The sequence below is a fragment of the Phascolarctos cinereus genome, unplaced genomic scaffold (assembly GCF_003287225.1).
Source record: "Phascolarctos cinereus isolate Bilbo 61053 unplaced genomic scaffold, phaCin_HiC Scaffold_726;HRSCAF=1367, whole genome shotgun sequence".
Lineage (NCBI taxonomy): Eukaryota > Metazoa > Chordata > Mammalia > Diprotodontia > Phascolarctidae > Phascolarctos > Phascolarctos cinereus.
In genome coordinates, this window is record NW_027556098.1 from 95911322 (window position 1) to 95929647 (window position 18326).

The window sequence follows — 18326 nt, forward strand, 5'->3', positions numbered from 1 at the left end:
ATAAAATTTGGGTTTCAATACTACCTCAGACACTTCCTATTTGTGTGACCTTGGACAAATCACTTATTTTCTCTGGGCCTCAGCTTCTTCATCTGTAATATTCTCCTTCCTAAATGATGGCTGAATCACTTAGTTTCCTCATCAAGTCAACAAGCATTTATTAAGCTCCTTCTATGTGCCAGGAATTATGCTAAACACTAGGAATACACAAAAGGGGAGAACAGTCCCTGGCTTTAAGGGACTACAACAGTAGGTATCTCCAGTTCCTTTCTTCCCATGCCCTTCTTAATTCTGGAGTCTAGCTTCTGTCCTCATCATTCAACTGAAGCCATTCTCTCCAAAGGTACCCTTGGTAACTGCCAAAGCCAATGGCCATTTTTCAGTCCTCATCCTTTATGACCTCTCTGCAGGCTTTGGCACCGTTAATCACCTTCTCCTTGATACTATCCTCTTTCTAGGTTTCTGGACACTATTCTCTCTCCTCTCCTGCTACCTGTCTGATTGCCCCTTCTGGGACTCCTTTTCAGGGTCTTCCTCCAGACCCCTCTTAGTAAAGGTGGTTATTCTCTAGGGCTCTGTCCTGGGCCTTCTGCTCTTTTCTCTCTGCGCTATTAGTACATGTGCTATCATGTACAACATGTTTCCATATTAGTCATAGTTGTAAAAGAAGTAATAGATCACAAGGAAAGAAACCATGAAAAAGAATGAAATGAAAAAAGTATCCTTTGATCTGCATTCAGAGTCCATCAGTTCTTTATCTGTATAGGGATAGCATTTTCCTTCATGAGTGCTTGTCTTGGATCATTGTGTTGCTGAGAAGAGCTAAGTCATTCACAATTGATCATCACACAATGTTGCTGATACTGTGTATATTATTTTCTTTGTTCTACTCATTTCATTTTGCATTAGTTCATACAAATCTTTCTAAGTGTTTCTGAAATCTGCCTGTTCATTGTTTCTTATTGCACAATAGTATTCCATTACATTCATATACCACAGTTTGTTCAGCCATTCCCCAATTGATGGGCATCTTCCTAATTTCCAATATTTTGCCACCATGAAAGGGCTACTATCAATATTTTTGAAAATGTAGGTCCTTTCCCCTTTTTTATGACCTCTTTGGGATACAGACCTAGTAGTGGTATTGCTGGATCCAAGGGTATGCACAGTTTGGTTGCCCTTTGGACATACAGTTATAATGTTCCTTGGAATTTTTATTTTGGGATCTCTTTCCTGAAGTTATCAATGGATTCTTTTTTTGTTTTGTTTTGTTTTTGTGAGGCAATCAGGGTTAAGTGACTTGCCCAGGGTCACACAGCTAGTGTCTGAGGCCAGACTTGAACTCAAGTCCTCCTGACTCCAGGATCAGTATTCTATCCAATGTGCCACCTAACTGCCCCAAAATAATTTCAGTGGATTCTTTCATTGCCTATTTTGCCCCCTAGGTCCAGGATATCAGGGCAGTTTTCCTTGATAATTTCTTGAAAGATGCTGTAGGTCTTCCTTTTGATTATGGCTTTCAGGTAGTCCAGTGATTCTGATATTGTCTGTCCTGAATCTATTTTCCAGGTCAGTTGTTTTTCCCATGAGGTATTTTACATTTTCCTCTACTTTTTCATTCTTTGGAATTTGTTTGATTGATTTTTGTTGTCTTATAGAGTCATTAGCTTCCACTTGCCCAATTCTAACTTTTAAGGAATTGTTTTCTTCAGTTAGCTTTTATACTCGCTTTTATATTTTGCCAATTATACTTTTTAAGGAGTTGTTTTCTTCAGTGGATTTTTGTACCTCCTTTTTCATGTGGTCAAGTTTACTTTTTAAGCAATTGCTTTCTTTTTCCCAGCTGTTGACTTTTTTCATAATTCTCTTTATCACTATCATTTCTTTTCCCAATTTTTCTTCTCCCTCTCTTATATGATTTTAAGCTTCTTTTTAATCTGTTCCATGAGTTCTTTCTGGGCTTGAGACCACTTCCCATTTTTATTTGGGGCTTTCCCCATAGCTGTTTTGACATTGTTGTCCTCTTCTGAGTTTGTGTCTTGATCTTACCTGTCACCATAATAACTTTCTGTGGTCAGATTCTTTTTTTGTTGCTGTTTTCTACTTATCTTTTTTGCCTTTTTTCCTTTCTTTTAAATTTGAACCCTCCTCCCAGAGTAGAAGGGGCACTGTCTCAGGCTTCTTGTGCCAGGGCCCTGGCTGTTTACCTGGTGCTGCACTGATGTTGCCTTGAGGCCCATGGGGGATCTTTGTGTCTAGTGCCGCACTGAGGGAGTGCAGTGGGAAGTGGCTGGAATTGCTGGAGGCCATAGGGGTCTGACAGCATACCTAGTGCTAAGCCAGGGTCCTAGTGCTGGTGTCTGGTGTGTGCTGAGGAAGGTGGGGTATTTCTGCATTTCCTCAGGGCTACACTGAAGCATGTGGAGATCTGGCTGCTAAAGGCTGCCTGTTTGCCCAGGGCAATGCTGAAGCATAGAGGTTCTCAGGAGCTTGAGTCTGCCCATTCCCCTGGCTATGCTGAGGCACATGGCGGGTCCTGGTGTTGGCATTTGCCTGCTCCATTGCACTTGGGCTCAGAATCTCCCAATGGTTTGCTGAGGTGGGGTTTCCTAGGACGATTCTTGTCCTGGACTGTGCTCTGCTTTTACCCAAGTGAGAAAGACCTTTCTTGCTGATCTTCAAAGTTTCTTGGACCGAAAGATTGTTTTACCCCATTTTTGTTGCTGGTTCTTCTCTTCCAGGATTTGTTTTGGGGTGCTAGTTTGTGGTTGTTTGGAGGTGAATATGGGAGAGTTACAGCAATTTACTGCTTACTCTGCCAACTTGGCTCCTGAAAGTCTCAAGTCCTACCAATTTTACTTTACCAACAATTCTCATATATGCCTCTTTTTTTTCCTCTGAAACTGCCATCACCCTGGTGCAGGCCCCCGTCACCTTATGCCTCGACTACTGTAACAGCCTTTTGGTTGTTCATTGTGCCTCAAGTCTCTTCAAACTCCAGGCCATCTTCCACTCAGCTACCAAAATAATCTTCCAAAAGCACAGGTCTGACCATGTCACCCACACCTCCCCTCAACAAATTCTATTACCTACCAACAAATCCCTATTACCTTCAGAATCAAATATAAAATTCTCTGTTTTGTTTTCAAAGCCCTTAATAATCTGTTCCCTTTACTTTTCCAGTCTTCTAACACCTTATATATATAAAAACCCTTTCCACCCCCAGATATTCTGTGATCCTGTGACTCCATCCTTCTTTCTGTTCCTCATGACTTAGGGTATTTTCACTGGCTGTCCCTCATGCCTGAAATGCCTTCCCTCCTTATCTTTACCTACTGCCTTCCTTCAAGTTCCAACTAAAATTCATCTTCTATAGAAAGTATTTCTCTATCCACCTTAATTCTAGTGCTTTCCCTCTATTCACTATCTTCCAACTTATATTATATGAAGCTTGTTTGTATATAGTTTGTTTTCATATCATGTTCTCCATTAGACCATGAGGTCGCTGAAAACAGGGGTAATTTTTTTTTTGCTTTTCTTTTTATTCCTAGTGCTTAGCACAGTGATTGGCACATAGCAAGCACTTAATAAATGCTTATTGATTGATTGATTGATCCATTTTTCCCTCCAGTTAATTAACTTTTCCTTTTAGTATTTAGATATCGTGTTATTAGGTATTATCTTGTTTTTATCATGTATTGATATTGATTCATTAACTATAGTGCCTTTGAACATAGTGTAATTTCCCTATTTATCTTTTTTTTATTTAGGTATAGTCACTGTGGCCTTATCTGAAATTATGATTAGTATCACTGATTTTTTTTTAATTGAGTGGAAGCATAACATAGTTCCTCATTTCAACTTTTTGCAAACTTTTTGTTTCACATTTGTTTCTCTTAAATAACATAATCCAATTCTGCTTTCTAATGGGTGAGTTCATCCCATTAATATTTACATTTATGGTTATTAATTGTGTATTCTTCTACATCATGACCTCTTATACTTTTTCCTTCCTTGAAAATAGAAGAAAGGAAATTTGCCTGACTGCTTCCTCTCTGTTAAAGCTGTTTTATTCTCCTAATCCTTTTCCCCCTTTTCACAGGTTTTTAGTCTTTCTTCCTTTTCTTTTAATCATCCTTTCATATTCTTCCTTTTAACGTTTGAGTTTGCTTTATTTATGACTATTTCTTTACCTATTTTGACATCTTAGTTAGGCCCTCTCTATTTCTTTTTCCTGGTTTCCTCTTATTTTCCTTTTGAGTTTAATGTATTTCTATACCGAAATCAGTGTGTGTGTATGTGTGTGTGTGTGTGTGTGTGATTGTATTCGATCTTACTTTATCCAATTCAGATGAGAGGGAGATTCATGGTATGGCCCTTACCCCTCTCTCCATGGCTATATTCTCTTCATCTGTTATGCAATAGTGATTTCCCTCCCTTTTTTCCTCCTTTCCTGTCCAGGATAATTTCTTGTCTCTCCTACATTTATTTCCTCCTAAGACAATTAAAAAGGAACAAAACCACCCACAGATCTTTTGTTGTTTTAACATTTTTCTATGATCCTTAAAATTGTATTGGATTTGATCTAAGTAAAGTAAATCAATATTTAACAAAATATAAATTTCCCAAATTAACAGAAGAGGGAATAGAATATTTAAATAATCATATCTCAGAAAAAGAAATAGAAGAAGCTGTAAATGAGCTCCCTAAGAAAAAAAAATCCTCAAATGGGTTTACAAGTGAGCTCTACCAAACATTTAAGAAACAATTCCAATACTATATAAACTATTTGGAAAATAGGTAAAGAAGGAGTCCTAACAAATTCCTTCTATACACAAATATGGTTTTGATACTTAAACCAGGGAGAGAAAAGCAGAGAAAGAAAACTGTAAACCAATTTCCCTAATGAATATTAATGTAAAAATTTTAAATGAAATACTGGCAAGGAGACTACAGGAACATATCAGAAAGATCATACACTACAACCAGGCTGGATTTATATCAGGAATGTAGGCCTGGTTTATTATTAGGAAAACTGAAAGTATAATTGACCATATCAATAACAAAAACAACAAAAATTAAATAATTATATCAATAGATTCAGAAAAAGCTTTTGACAAAATACAGCTCCCATTCCTATTAAAAACACCAGAAGGCATAAGAATAAATGGAGCTTTTCTTAAAATGAAAAGTAGTATATATCTAAAACCAAGAGAAAACATTATCACTCTGGGGATAAATTAGAAATCTTCTCAATAAGATTAAGGTGAAGCATGGATATCCATTATTACCACTATTATTCAATATTTTATTAGAAACACTTGCTATACAGAACCAAGAGAACCTTGTACGCAATAACAGCCACGTTGTGAGATGACTAATATTGATAAACTTAACCCTTCTCAGCAATACAAGGATCTAAGACATCCCCAGAGGCCTCGTGATGGAAAATGCTATCCACATCCAAAGAAAGAACTATGGAAGTTGAATCGCTATCAATTTTTTTTCCTCTTCTGTTGAGTTTTATTTCCTCTTTGAATGCTTCCTCCTATTGGTTTTAATTTTTACTTACAACTTTACTAATGTGAAAATATGTTTAATAGGAATGTAAATGTATAGCCTATATGAGATTGTGTGCTGTCTTGGGGAGGGTGGGGGGGAGGAAGAGGGAGAAAAAATTTAAACTCAAAAGCATATGGAAGTGATTGTTGATAAATCAAAATTTAAAAAATACAAAAAAAAGAAACACTTACTAAAGCAGTAAGACAAGAAAAAGGAAATCGAAGGAATAAGAATAGGTAACAAAGGAATAAAACTATCACTTCTTTTTCAAATAATGTGATGGTATAATTAGAGAATCCTAGAGAATCAACTAAAAAATTAGTTGAAACAATTAACAACTTTAACAGAATTGCAGGATATAAAATAAACCCAAATGAATCTTCATCATTTCTCTATGTTACCCACAAAACCCAGCAGGAAGAAATAGAAAGAGAAATTTCCTTTAAAATAACTAGAGAAAGCATAAAATGCTTGGGAGTCTACCTGCCAAGACAGACCCAAGAACTATATGAATACAATTATAAAACACTACACAAATTAGGACAGATTTAAACAATAGGAGAAATATTAATTGCTTGTGGGTAGGCTCAGCCAATATAATAAAAATGACAATTCTATCTATATTAATTTACATATTTAGCACCGTACTAATCAAACTACCAAAGAATTATCTTATAGAGCTTGAAAAATTAATAACAAAATTCATCTGGAAGAACAAAGTCAAGGATATCATGGAAATCAGTGTAAAAAAAGTATGCAGGAAGGTGGTTTAGCAGTACCAGATTTCAAAATATATTATGAAGTAGTAATTATCAAAACAGTCTAGTACTAGCTAAAAAATAAGGGTGGTAAATCAATGGAATAGATTAGGTACACAATATAAGCAGTAAATGTCCATAATATTGTAGTGTTTGATAAACCTGAAAATCCAAGCTTTGGAGGCAAGAACTCACTATTTGACAAAAAATGCTGGGAAAACTAGAAAACATTTTTCCCAATTCAGATGAGAAGGAGATTCATTGCATGGCCCTTACCCCTCTCTCTGTGGCTATATTCTCTGTCTGAAGCTAGGTATAAACCAACATCTCAAACCATATACCAAGATAAGGTCAAAATGGATACATAAGTTAGACATAAAAGGTATTATCATAAGCCAATTGGGAGAGCGTGGAAACATTTACCTATCAGAACTGTAGGTAATAGAAGAGTTTATGACCAAACAAAAGATAGAGAAAATCACAGGAGGTAAAGTGGATAATTTTGATTATATGAAATTAAAAATATTTTTTGCACAAACAAAACCAATGCAGCCAAAATTAGAAGGCAAGCTGGAAACTTGAAAAAAAATTATGAAAGTTTTTCTTATAAAGGCCTCACTTCTCAAATGTGCAGGGAACTGAATCAGATTTATAAAAATAAGAGCCATTCCCCAATTGATAGTCAAAGAATATGAACAGAAAGTTTTCAGAAGAAGAAATCAAAACTACCAATGGTTATATGAAAAATATTCCAAATAAATAGTAATTAGACAAATGAAAATTTAACAAATTCTGAGGTACCACCTCTTACCTATCTGATTGGCTAACATGACAGAAAAGGAAAATGACAAGTGCTGGAGAGGATGTGGAAAAATAGGGACACTATGTGTTGAAACTATGCCCAAAAGGCTATAAAACTGTGCATACCCTTTGACCCAGCAATAGCGCTATTAAGTCTGTATCCCAAAGAGATCAAAGGAAAGGGTGAAGACCCTATATATACAAAATTATTTTTAAAAGTATCACTTTTTGTGATGTCAGTGAATTGGAAATTAAGGGAATGCCCATCAAGTACACAATGGCTGAACAAGTTGTGGTATGTGATTGTGATAGAATACTATTATGCTATAATAAATGATAAGGGAGATGGTTTCTGAAAAACCTGGGAATGCTTATATAAACTGAACTGATGCAAAGTGAAAATTTCAGGGTGAAAAATGCTGTTCACTTCCAGAGAGAAAACTGATTAACTCTAAGTGCAGATTAAACCATATTGTTTCCATTTTCTTACTTTTTTTTGCAACATAGTTAATATAGAAATATGTTTTGCATGATTTTACATGTGTAATTGATATCCTATTGCTTGCCTTCTCAATGGGTAGGGGAGGACCTAAAAGAAGAGAGAATTTGGAACTCAAAATTTTTAAATATGAATGTTAAAAATAAATAAATAAAATTAAAATTATTAGGGTTCTGAGGAGACATTTGTTTTTTATTTTATTAACACAAAAGTAACTTATTCATATGTATTCCCTTTTAATTATGCAACCATATGTACATTTCCATTTTTCTCTTGATGCCCTCTTTTTTATTTCCAAGTGTCTACCTATTGCTGGTATTTTCACAGGAATGCTTGCAAATCCACTTCCATTAAAGATTCCTTTTGTTTTTCTCCCATGGGATTATACTTACATTTTGCCAGATAGGTTATCATGTAATATCATATTCCAATTTCCTCTCTGTTTTAGTAGCAGCTGCTAAGTTTTGTGCAATCCTTAGTGTGTCTTCTTGATATCTGAACTCTTTCTTAGCTATTCGGAGTATTTTTTCTTTGACCTGAAAGCTCTGGATTTTGACTATGATATTCCTGAGTCTCCATTTGGGGGTCTTTCTAGAGGTGACCAGTGTATTCTATTTTCACTTTGCCTCGTGGTTCTGAGAGTTCTGGGCAGTTTAAGTTTATAAATCACTGAAATACGATATCTAGACTTTTTTCTAATCATAATTTTCAGATATGCTGATAATTCTTAAATTATCTCTCCTTGATCTGTTTCCACATCAGTTATTTATGATACCACATTTCCTAAATTTTCTTCTGTTTATATTTGGCTCTTTGATACTTCTTTAATATTTGGATTTGATATTTTGATGAATCTGGTTGTGATATTGTCATTTTTCTTTGTGGTCTATTCTAATTTCCAGGGCCTTTAGTTCTTGAGTGAGGTTTTCCATTGTCTGTCTGAAGGTGTCAATTTTCCCTGCAATTATTTCCTCCCTAACTTTCCCATTCATTCTCTCTCAATACTATTGAAGTTTCTACAGCTAAGGAACTTTTTTTCTCTGAGGCTTTACCTGGACTTGTTATATGATTACTATCTTCTTCAGAGTTTATCTTTTGAGTATCTCTCAAACCACAGTAGCTCCTCAAAACCTTCAAAGTTTCTTTGGTTTCCTTATGGAGGCAGAAGGATGGAGGGATAGTACCCTTGCTTGAATAATATTATCAGGGCTTGTCTGGTTCTGACTGTAGTGGTTCAGACCAAGTCCCTCCTTTAAGGGACTTTGTGGTGACTCTAGCTCTGTCATTTGCTTCGTAGATTCCTCTTGCTATAGGACTCTGGGGCCTCTCCCAGCTATAGGCTCTGCCTGGGGTCATTCCTCCTCTCCCTCTGGTCTTAGGGGTTATTCCTGTGCTGGGCTGCCACCATAGGCTTCAGGAAGTGCTCAGGCTTGGTTTTTCCCTAGGGTTTTTCTCCCATAGTATGACTCAGGCCATGGATGGCACCCTGGAACCTGTTTGGAATGCCTAGAGGCCCATGATGTAGCTAGGTTATGCAGTGGATAGGCCTAGACCTAAAGTCAGGAAGGCCTGAGTTCAAATATAGCCCCAGACACTTACTAGCTAAGAGGCAAATCACTTAAAATTCTGTCTTCCTCAGTTTCCTTGTCTATAATAGAGATAAATAATATTTACCTCATTGGATTATTTTTGAGGACCAAATGAGACATTTATAAATTGCTGTGCTAAGCACCTGGCACGGAGTAGGTGCTTAATAACTGTTTATTCCCTTATCTCTTTGCTAAACTAGGGCTAAATTCAGGCTTTAGGGATTGGGCCAGCCTCAGGTTCACTTTGCAGGCCTACTTTCCTGAACCTACTGGGATTGCCCTGAGGCTGCTCTCTCTAGTTTAAGCAGTCGAACAGCTGTTTGGAAAGACTCAGACCAGGCTCTGGCACTGCCTGGTTTGGACAGGGAATGCCAAATGCTGGACACACTCAGAACTCCACAAATCGCTGTCCTGCCACTCCAGCCTCAGGGAAGACTCAGGCTGGGCTTGGCATGGGCACTGTGGAGCTCAGGATGTCTTAGAACTGCCCTGAAGGCTTTGCGCATGCACGCACATGCACTCACACGCGCACACACACAACCTGTCCTGGTGGCCTACCTATGCCAGCATGTTCTACAGGACTTCAGGGGCCCCTCTGGGCATTCCTGGGCTGGGTGGGAGAGTTTTCTTTTGCTAAATAAAGTGCTACATCTGTAAGCCTTGATGGAGTGTTTTGGGGGAAACCCAGATCCTCTGGGCCCTAGCATGCTACCTTCTTTCCACCAACCATGTGAGTTTCAAAAGGTCAGGAAAATGAGCCATCTGGAAGTCCAGGAATGAAGTCCCTGTCAGATGTTGCAGCCAACCTAACGTCAATGCCTCCCCCTCACCCAGCCTAGTCCCAGACACTCCTCTAGCATCTGTTCTGCCTTTGAACGTGAACTTGATGAAACCAATGCTATATAGAGACTGTGACGAGTACTGGGTCTAAGCCTGCCCTCAGACCCAGGTGGTAGAGTGAAAAATGTGTCCACAAGGCAGGGAGGGAGGGATGTTTGTACTTTTATTCCTGCTGTACTTTTGAAGTAAATTTTCCTTTGTAAAACCCAATTTATGTTAAATGTTAAAATAGAACTAGGGCACTAATCAACCGCCTCTGACAAAAGGAGGGGCTGAAAGCAATGGCATAGAGAAGAGACAACTCAACTCCTCAGGGATAATCCTAAAACCTTGAGAGGACAGTAAACCAATTTAACTGTGGGCTAGTAAGCCCAGTGAATGTTCACTAAATGTGTGTGCCTGGGTCTGTGTGTCTGTCTTCTGAGACTGAACCTTTGATTTCATTTTTATAGCGAAATACCAAGTGAGGAAACCCTTCCTACTCCTTCCAGGTCTAACCATGTTATGTGCGTGATGTGTTTATGCATGAGTGCATGTGCAGTGTATATATTTATGTGTATATATGTACATATACGTATGTGTATTAGTCCTCGTGTTTGGTTCTTCCAGGTACTCCTGCTGTCTAGGACATGTGTGTATGTGGTGTGTATATGTGTATATAAACCCACATACATATATTGTTTATATATATGTATATGTTGTATGTGTGTATATACATACATATAAATGTGAATAAATAGATGTTGCAGTGAAGGCATCAACCTGGATTGATAGAAGGAGTTTCATCACCTGGGATTTCCTTATACTAATGAAATCAAAGGCCCAATGTCTATCTGTCTGTCTGTCTATCTATCTATCTATCTATCTATCTATCTATCTATCTGTCTGTCTGTCTGTCTCTATATACATATGTGTATGTATGCATATACATGTGTGTTGTGTTTATATATACACACACACATAATACACATCCATAGACATATATATATATATATATATATATATATATATATATATATGTATATTAGGGAACTTTTTGAATAGTAATGGATTCACTTCATTTCTTAAATCTAATAAAAAATAAATCTCCCAGTATACCTGAATCAATTGCTGATATATTACTCTTATAAAAGGACTGTTATATAAAAGTACACAAACCCAAGTGGTATTTTCTTTGATCCTGAAAAAGTCTACCCTGTGACTAAATTAATAACTAAATGTGAAACATTTATTTGCAATTTCTCAAGAGGGGATAGATGGGTAAAATATGTCACTAGACTGAAAAAAGTCCATTAATCTCTCACAGTGAAATTTGATCCCTCCCATTAGTGGAATTTAATGGTAAAGAAGGAAATATTTGTTGCGCTTCTCTGTACCAGTCAAGAAAATATGTCTCAGAACCTTCTCTTTATAATTACTAGAAAGCGGGGCGGGAAGGTGGAGGGGAAGGGTAGAGAGAAAAAAAACAGCAAGAAGACCAGATGAAACTTAGCCTAAGAACAGAAATATGATAAAACTCATTTAAAGGTTGTGTTTTAAGATATTTAAGGAAAATAACACGCTATTCATGTGTGATCCTTAAGCAGAATAGCATCAGCTGGAACTCTTGAGTTGCTTCTTTCTGTGGGATTTGCTTCTAGCTGTGCAGCTAATTTTTGGACTTGTTGTTTGAGAAGCATGCAGCTACCAATCCTACAATTCTTTGTGCCTGAACAGGGGGGTAGTCAGAGTACAAGATGACTAAGGACCTTCCAGAAGAGACTTTGGAAACTGCAGGGTGTTTCTACAGGAGGATTTATAATATAATGCATTAGTCATAGGGGGGGAAAAGGCTGTAACACAACAGGAAAAAGGTTAGAGGGAACTAAGTAGTGCTGTAGAATTCAGGGCTTCTTAAACTTTTTCCACTTGATCCCTTTCTGATGGGGTGCTTGGGTGCTTGTGTTTGGGTGCTTGTGCTTGGACCCCAATTTCTCCCTAGCCTCAGAAACGCTATCCCTGACAGTTTCTCCTCAGCCCGAGGACACTGTGCCTAGCAATTACTCATGAGTGGGCCCCCAAAAGACCCTTATCTCTTTCCTTGGTGCAGTTCCAAACAGCACCTGAAGGAATTATTAGTTTGAGCTGGCTTTGCACTGGGTCATAAAGACATACTACTACCCTACCTCATTATCTACATCCTGGGCTCCTCATTAACTGTATTCTAGACTTAAGACATATGTATACTCCCTACATCTATCTTGTCAAACAAGACATTGATTAGTGGCAGACTGGACAACTCTCAGTTACCCTGAACTCTAGTTAACTTAGTGACATAGCAGGCCTAAAACCACACCTCCACATGGCCCCCCTTGTGCGCTTTGGGCTTTTCCCAGTGAACTCTGGGTAAAACGCCTGAGCAGTAGGTACAAGAAGTGCATGTTCTTTTAAGAACTGACCACTCCTTAACCACTCCTTAATCCCACCCTGAATCACCTTATTAGCATATTTGGCACATGTTTTATTGTATTTTATCCTATATAAACTTTAACTATACCACTCTAAGATTGCAGGAATCCTTAACAATCCTTGCCCTCTGAAAAGCGTAACAATAAACTTTGCCACCTTGACTTCAAGAATGCTTGAGTCTGTGAATTCATTCCAGACAACCCATCCTGTACTTCAGTCTTTGAGGGGTCACAACCTCTCAACCTCTCATACCACAACATTTCCACATTTCAACAGCATTGGTTGGCGATGCATGGCCTGAGGGCATGAGCAGTGCAAAGTACGCATGCTTTGTGTTCTGAATGGAACAGTGAAGTTGAGTGATGCAACATGGGCCAGTGCTGCCAGAAACACCTCGGATTCCTTATGCATTTGATTTTTAATTAACTTTCAGTCGTTGCACAGTCAGAAACCTTTTACTGTTGCCAAATTTTTCACGACCCCATATGTGGTCTCAACCCACAGTCTAAGAAGTGCTGTGTGTATATCTCTGGGCCTGGAATCAGGAAGAACTGAGTTCAAATTCAGCCTTATATGTTTAATAGCCGTGTGACCCTGGTAAGTCAGTTAATGTCTATCTGCCTTGGATTCCTCATCTGTAAAATGGGTATATTACTAGCACATACATCCCCAGGGTTGTTGTGAGGACAAAAAGATAATATTTGTAAAATGTTTTGCATAGTGCCTGGCATGTAGCAAGCACTTAATAAATGCTTATTTCTTTAAGAAAGGGACTAATTGATGTGTGACATCCATACACACATATCATTTTTTTTGTCTGGCTATAAATAAAAATAATATAGAGTCATTGTGACATAATGAATAGAAAATTGGCCACAGAGTTAGGAAATCTTGAGGTTAAGTCTCACTTTTGATATATGCTGACTTTGTGACCTTGGGCAAGTCATTTATCCTCTCAGTGCCCTAGGCCACTCTTTAAGATTATAAATATCTGGAGAAGAAAAGGGTAGGAGGGTTGAGGGGGGAGGGGTAGAACTAGGCTTCCAAAAATTGTAAAGGAGTAATCAATTGGCAATAAAAGAAGCAAAAATAACAACAACAACAACAGGTAGAATAAATAGACGCAAAGAGTAGTCATTAATAGCTTGATGCCAATATGGAGGGTGGTCTCTAGGCAACTACGTGAGGAATCTGTCCCTCCCTAATGCTGTGGTGGTTAACATGTCAATCAATGATTTAGAAAGCATACAAAACCATACACTGATGAATCGTATCTGGAAGGGCTAACTAATCCATTGGATCATAGAGTTAGAATCCCAAAGTATCTCAGCTGGTACCATGGGCAATAATAACAAGTCAATAATAATAAGTAATAAAAGAGCATTTAATGTGGATGTCTTTGAGAAATAGGAACCACAATCATTTTGAGACAACTTGATGAACTAACAATGTAGAAATCCCTAAACATCTGGTGGCCTAATGGGGTCAAGTCCCCAAACCCCCCAAGGAATAATAAAATATAACAAGCCATGCAAGGATTTGGTGAAAGGAGATGGTCCCAGGCGCTGTTGTAAGAGCTATTTGTTGTCCTTGAACAAGAGACACAGGCAGCATTTTCTAAATGAACTCCTGTGAAGTACTTTGTCACCTTCTGTTTTCTCTTGCCTTTGAATGGGATGTTTCTCATTCTAATAACAAACCCCTTAAGCTGATTCTCCCTTCTACCCTTTCCTTTCCTGTAAAACACTTTACTTCTCTGTCCTAGTTACTGCAGAATGGTGCTGATTGGTTGACTGGTCTGAAAAGGTATAAAAAAAACCAAGATCTTTACCCCAGGTAGCTAAAGCAACCGTCAGTGAGCAGTCTTCCTTAGCCTGCTGCCAAATTTCTCTTCTTTCAGTTTGTCCTCCTATCTTTGACCCACAGTCATCATCAGATGCCCTCTGGCTGGGGGTCTACTTTGATTAAGAGATCCTTTTCCTCTCTGATTGAGTGATTTTCCCAACATCCTACATTTGGGTTAAAAAAAATTAATTAATGAGTACAGAATGGGGGAAGTATGGCTCAACATTAATTCATGTGTGAAAAAGATCTGAGGTTTTTTGTGGGTTGTGAGCTCAGTATGAATCAAGAGTATGGCAAAGATGCCCCCCATCCAAATAAATTTTATCTTTTTTCTTTTTTAAACAATATCTGTGTTTAAGGGGCAACCAGTAAGGAATTTCCTCTGCCAATTCAGATGAGGATCTGTCCTATTAGTTTTCTAAATCATAGAGAGTTGGCTAAGGGCACTAAAAGGTTAAGTGAGTTGTCCAGAGTCACACGGCCAGAAGCTACACACATTTGAAGGCAATTGTCTATTCACTTTGCTGTGCCTTCCAACGTGATATTAGGTAAGCATTAATAGAGACATAGAGGTCTGAAATACAGAAGTGATAATCCCACTGAACTTTGCCCCGGCCATCCTATTCTAGGTGCCATATTTTAGGAAAGGATTTGCCAAACCAAAAAACATGCAGAGAAGGGCAACTAGAATGGTAAGGAGACTGTAGTCCTTGTCCTGTAAAGATCAGTTGAAGGAACTGGAGTCAGTTAATCCAAATTGAAGAAAAAAAAAGAAGGCAGGGTAGTGGAAAGAGGAATCAGCCACAGGAAAAAGGGAAAGAGGATTCAGGGAAAATATTTGCTATGTGGGGTAGAATTTGTTATAGGAATTAGAAAACATTCCTTTCTTCCTTTCTTTTTTTCAAAGAGAGAACTTTAAGTTACTTCTACAAAAAATATTTTTCAGTAGATACACTGTACAGAAACAAAAGATAGATTCACAAACTTTTGGAGTTTTTTAAGAACTGTTTTTTAATGATAATGCTGTATATCACAAACTTTCATTAGTGGAATCACTTCTCCAGTCTCCAGAATTTTGTCATCTGGAAGGTGATTCCTAGAAGAAGCCTTAGGGCAAGTATTCATGAGCTTGTTTTTTAATATTACAATAGCCATATTTCAATATAATTGGTTTCCTTTGTAATCCTATTATTTTAGCTTGTGCATTTCAAAACATTATTCCCAGGAGTCTACAGGCTTCACCAGACTGTGAAAAGAGTCCATGACATACACAAAAATCAAAGTACCCTCACTAGGGAGTACATGATAGCTGTATTGAAGGACCCCTGACTTTGGGAGTGCATGAAACTATAGTTGAAGTACAGTCAAGTGGAAGAAAGCCTGGCCTGTCTGCGTGGCCACAGAGGGCAGAACTAGCAGCAATGGATAGAAGTTATAAATGAGGCAGGTTTAGCGTTGATGTGAAGAAAATCTTTCTAGCAATTAGAGTTGTCCAAAAATGGAGTGGTCCGCCTCAATGAGTCATGGCTTCCCCCTCACCAGAGGTTTTTGCTGTTGAGGAGATTCTTGGTCAGGTATAAATATGGCCCAATGGCCTCTGAGGTCACTTCCAACTCTGGGATTCTGAGATCAGTCAAGCCTCTAGTTTCTGAGGTCATACAAGGCCCTGGCAACTGATGATGAAAAAAGCTGCTTGCAGATTCATGGTGTGCTGCCAAAGTCAATGATCTAAGACACCATTAGCAAAAGAATGCTTAAAAATCAAGAGATTCCTGCTAGTACTGCAGTAGCTGATTCAAGCTTTTGTAATGACCCTAGATTGTCACCTGAACTAAATGGGGCCAAGTCATCAAAAAATTGTTCTACCTGGTGTTCTCACTTTTGAAGAAATGGAGAAGCTTGCATCATTGTTAAACTACAAATGTCTTCATGATGGCTAATACTTAAAACTAGTTGTCTTTCCTCCTAAATGCACCAAACTTTCCAGAACTTGACCTATGATCTTCAGCCTCTATGCTTCTGCACAGGCTATTTATTCCTCATTCCTGAAATTCACTTTTTTTTTGGCTCTACCTTTCAAAATCTTTCTCTTCCTTTCATACTACCTCCTCAAATAGCTCAAAGTATTCTCTCTCTCTCTTCTCTCTCTCTCTCTCTCTCTCTCTCTCTCTCTCTCTCTCCCCCCCCATCTTTCTCCCTCCCCCATCTCCCACCCCAGGTTATGTTACCTGATGTCTTCTTTGTCCCAATCACACATTACTTTACATTATGCTGCATGTAACATTTTCTCACCCACTTTACCTTCACTCATATTGTAAAATGTGACCTTTTTGGGGGGAGGCAGACTGTATCATTATTTTTGTAGCAATGTCTAGTACAGTGCTTTGCTTTGCACATAGTGATTTGTTCCCACACTAGTCCCTGCAAAGTAGGCAGTATTACTCCCCTTTTACAGATTGGGAAACTGAGACTCAGAAGTGAACCCCAAAGTCTTACAGCTTGTGTGTGAGCCATGCTTTGGCCCCAGTCCAGCTTGCTTTCTCCTGTACTACTATACCTCTCACTGTTCCTCTCTGTCTAGATGCAGAGAAGGAAGTACCATAGAGGTAGAGGGATAATCAGGAGAAGGATATGCCAATCAAATTAGCATGTCTCTCAAAAATATTCTACAAATAATTAATCTTCTCTTCTTTTCTCCATTCAGCCAATAACCCTGTGACAAAATGAGAGCCACAGGCAGGCCCCTACAGAAGACTTCCTAGGATTCAATTCTCTCTTCCTCAGTTGGCTCATTAAAGCTAGGTCCCAATTAGTGTAAATAATGAACTCATAAAAGTGGTCAAATGTATTTGAATTCTATTTGAAAGTAAAATATGGTATAATTATGTATAATGTGGTCATTAATTCCAGCCCAATAGAAATATGCCTTTGAATTGACCATGGTATTCATTGTTTGTACTAATCAGAAACTAGCTATTTTCTGCCACTAAACAGGAAATTGAGGGGTTTTTTTTATTGTGCTCCCAATACCATGCTTTAGGAATTTATGATCCTTCTCCATAAGTGTCCACCAAAGTTATCTCTTTATAACGCCCAAACTATTTCACTCCTGTAGAAGCTATGGCACTAAAGTCTCCATTAGATTATGAAAATTAAGAATTCATAAGTGTCCTTGGTCCAAACTTCTAAGTGTTGCTAGAATCAAAGACCTAATCAGTCTCTCTGGAATAGAAGGCTTAATCAATTTAGAGTGATCTTAATTCTCCAGAGATGGATAGATAACTAGATCAAAGGACAGTGTTTTCCATGAACATGTTTCTTCATTTGCCATTAGCTGCTCTGTTTAATTTCAACACCAAGATCATGCTCCCAGGATAAGCTCATCATCACATGATATCTCATCATCTTGGAGATTAAGCTCAATACATCTCGGCACCCTGAGGTGCCTCTCTTCTGATTGGAGAGCTGGACAGTGGGGCAATGGACATCTCCCAACAGCTTCAGTTTAGAGAGGGCTGGAACTTTTCCAGCTAACTAAATTTACCATTGTTTGCTTTGGGTGCCCTCCCTCTAGTTGCCCTCCTTTCCCCTCACCTCCCTTTTCAGATTCCTTTTGGTTCTTGTCTTCCCCCATTAGATTGTAAGCTCCTTGAGGTCAGAGATTGTCTTTCTCCCTCCCTATTTGTATCCCCAAGGGATATAGGCACAGTGCCTGCCACATAGTAGGTGCTTAATAAATTTTTACTGACTTTTACCAGGGTGTGGCCATTACACATGTTACAGCTTCTTGGAGCTGCAGGTGAGAGTTGGGTGAAGGTGGATACCAAAAATGGATAGGCAGCCCCACAAAAAGTTCAGTAAGCCCTCATACCAGAGGCAACAGGCCTCAAACCTATCAGTGAGTTAAGGGCATGTTTACCCCAAGCATGTGAAGACCTCTCCCAGCAGAATGGGTGGATGGGAGCATTTGTTCCAACAGCCATT

General features: G+C 38.4%; 1 long non-coding RNA gene across 1 annotated transcript in view; it reads left to right on the forward strand.

Moving 5' to 3' along the window:
- LOC144454500 (uncharacterized) overlaps positions 1-18326 on the forward strand; it is a 65939-nt gene that overhangs the window by 5675 nt on the left and 41938 nt on the right. The gene's annotated exons all lie outside the window — the stretch shown is intronic.